The sequence below is a fragment of the Penaeus vannamei genome, chromosome 40, assembly GCF_042767895.1.
Source record: "Penaeus vannamei isolate JL-2024 chromosome 40, ASM4276789v1, whole genome shotgun sequence".
Lineage (NCBI taxonomy): Eukaryota > Metazoa > Arthropoda > Malacostraca > Decapoda > Penaeidae > Penaeus > Penaeus vannamei.
This window is the reverse complement of record NC_091588.1, coordinates 26738215-26740714: the sequence shown is the minus strand read 5'-3', so window position 1 is coordinate 26740714 and position 2500 is coordinate 26738215. Positions and strand designations below refer to the sequence as shown.

Genomic DNA, 2500 nt, shown 5'->3' with positions numbered 1-2500 from the left:
CTCCTTCCCTCTCTCCCTCCTCTCTTTCCCTCACTCCTTCCCCTCTTTCCCTCACTCCCTCCTCTCTTTCCTTCTCTCCCTCCCTCACTCCCTCCTTCCCTCTCTCCCTCCCCTCTTTCCCTCCCTCCCTCCCTCCCATCTCCTTGAGCCCTGTTCAAAGCAAGCTTCCGGATCGGGTCAACTCCCTCCCTTCCGCAGCTCCCTCCCTTCCGCAGCTCCCTCCCTTCCGCAGCTCCCTCCCTTCCGCAGCTCCCTCCCTTCCGCAGCTCCCTCCCTTCCGCAGCTCCCTCCCTTCCGCAGCTCCCTCCCTTCCGCAGCTCCCTCCCTCCCTCCCTCCCTCCTCGAATCCCGGGCCAAACTTTGCTTTCCTTCCCGGGTCGCTACTTGTGCTCTCTCTTCGCAGGTCACACGCCATTTCTAGGTCAGCGCCGTCGGTTCGTGGATCATTTCTGTCCCAAGAACGAGGTCAAAGGTTAGTCTCCTCTACCACATCCACTTCCCCTTCCACCACCTTCTCCCTTTCCCGTCCCTCTTCCACCACAACCACCACCGTCATCTCCTCTTCTTCCCCGTTCTAATCTTCTCTCTCTTCCTTCTTCTTCTCCGCCTTCTTCCTCTCCTTCTTCTTCTCCCTCTTCTTCTTCTTCTTCTTCTTCTTCTTCTTCTTCTTCTTCTTCTTCTTCTTCTTCTTCTTCTTCCACCTTCTTCTTCTTCTTCATATTCTTCTTTTTCCTCTTCCTTTTCTTCTTCCTTTCCTCTCTTCTTCCCCTTCTTCTTCTTCCTTTTCTTCTTCCCTTTCTTTCTTCCTCTTTCTTCCCTCCCTCCTTTTCTTCTTCCTTTTCTTTTCTTCTTCCTCTTTTCTTCTTCCTTCCCTTCTCTCTCCCTCCTTTTCTTCTTCCTTTTCTTCTTCCTTTTCTTCTTCTTTTCTCTTCCTTTTCTTCTTCTTTTCTTCTTCTTTTTCTCCTCTTCTTCTTTCTTCCTTTTCTTCTTCTTTCCCTTCTTCTCTCCTTTCTTTCTTCCTTTTCTTCTTCCTTTTTTCTTCCCTCCTTCCTCTCTCCCTCCCTCCCTTCCTCTCTCTTCTTCCTCTTCTTCCTCCTCCTCCTCTCTCCCTCTCCTCCCTCCTCTCTCCCTCCACCCTCATCATCTCCCACCTCCTCAGCCCTCCCCCCCTCTTCTCAAGCTCCTAAATAAACTCCCTTATATATACCTCCGTCCTTCCGATCTCCCTCCGCCAGATCTTATTATTCAAATGCCCTCTTTCTCCCCCTCTCTCCCCTCCTCCCATCCTTCCGCTTCTCCCTCTCCTCGCTTCTGCCTTCTCTCCTCCCCTCCCATTCTCTCAACTCCTCCTCCCTCTCCATCCACGCTCCTTCCTCCCGTACTCCCTCCGCTCTCTCCCTCACCTCCCCCTACCCTCTCTCAGAAGCTTCCTCCTCTCCTTCCCTCCTTCTCTCCTCCCTCCCTCCTCTCTCCTCCCTCCTCCCTCTCCTCCCTCCCTCCCTCCTCCCTCCCTCCCTCCTCTCTCCTCTCTCCTCCCCCTCCTCCCATCCTTACCTCTCCTCCCTCCTCTCTCTCCTCCCTCCCTCTCCCTCCCTCCTCCCTCCCTCCCTCCTCTCTCCCTCCTCCCTCCTCTCTCCCTCCCTCCTCCTCTCTCCTCCTTCCTCCTCCCTCCTCTCCTCTCTCTCTCCTCTCTCCTCCTCTCCTCCTCCTCCCTCCTCTCTCCCTCTCTTCCCTCTCTCCCTCCTCCCTCCTCTTCCTCTCCCTCCTCTCCTCCTCTCTCCTCTCCTCCTCTCTCCCTCCCTCCCTCCTCTCTCCCTCCCTCCCTCCTCTCTCCCTCCCTCCCTCCTCTCTCCAACTCTATTTCCCGTATCCTATTTCATTTCCAAATCCTCTGTGGCGGGTGATTTTTTTCCCTTTATTCATTCAGTTTCCTTTTTTTTCTATTCTTTAAGTTCAGAATACGCGAAGCCTTCTTTTTATGTTTAAGGTTGAATTCAGTGAGGCTGAAATACAAGCTGATTGCAATAAAACGAAAATAGACGAATGATTAAGAAAGCGAGGTAAACACAACACAGAACTATACAATGAGGAAAAATGTAACACGGACGAAATAAATAGACATTGAGTGAAGTAAATAAGAATGTAAGAATCAGAATGGGTTCATAACAGAAGAAACACGATGACCTTTTTATTTAGATCAAAATGAGTTTTTCCCAATGTTCATGATGATGATAACAGCAACAACAACAATAATAATAATAATAATAATAATAAAAATAATAATAATAATAATAATAATAACAACAACAACAATTCATGACTAAATGATAATGGTGATGATAATCATAATAATAATAATAATAATAACAACAATAATTTTTACAAACGAACAGCAATACTGACAATAATGATAATAACAATAACAACAAACAACCAGAAATCACCAAAAATCCTTACCAAGCTACGTAAGAAATTTTGGAAACTCATTTCCATCCTAAGA

General features: G+C 48.4%; 1 protein-coding gene across 1 annotated transcript in view; it reads right to left on the bottom strand.

The window, feature by feature from the left end:
* Plc21C (Phospholipase C at 21C) overlaps nt 1-2500 on the bottom strand; it is a 413720-nt gene that overhangs the window by 52082 nt on the left and 359138 nt on the right. The window lies entirely within an intron of this gene.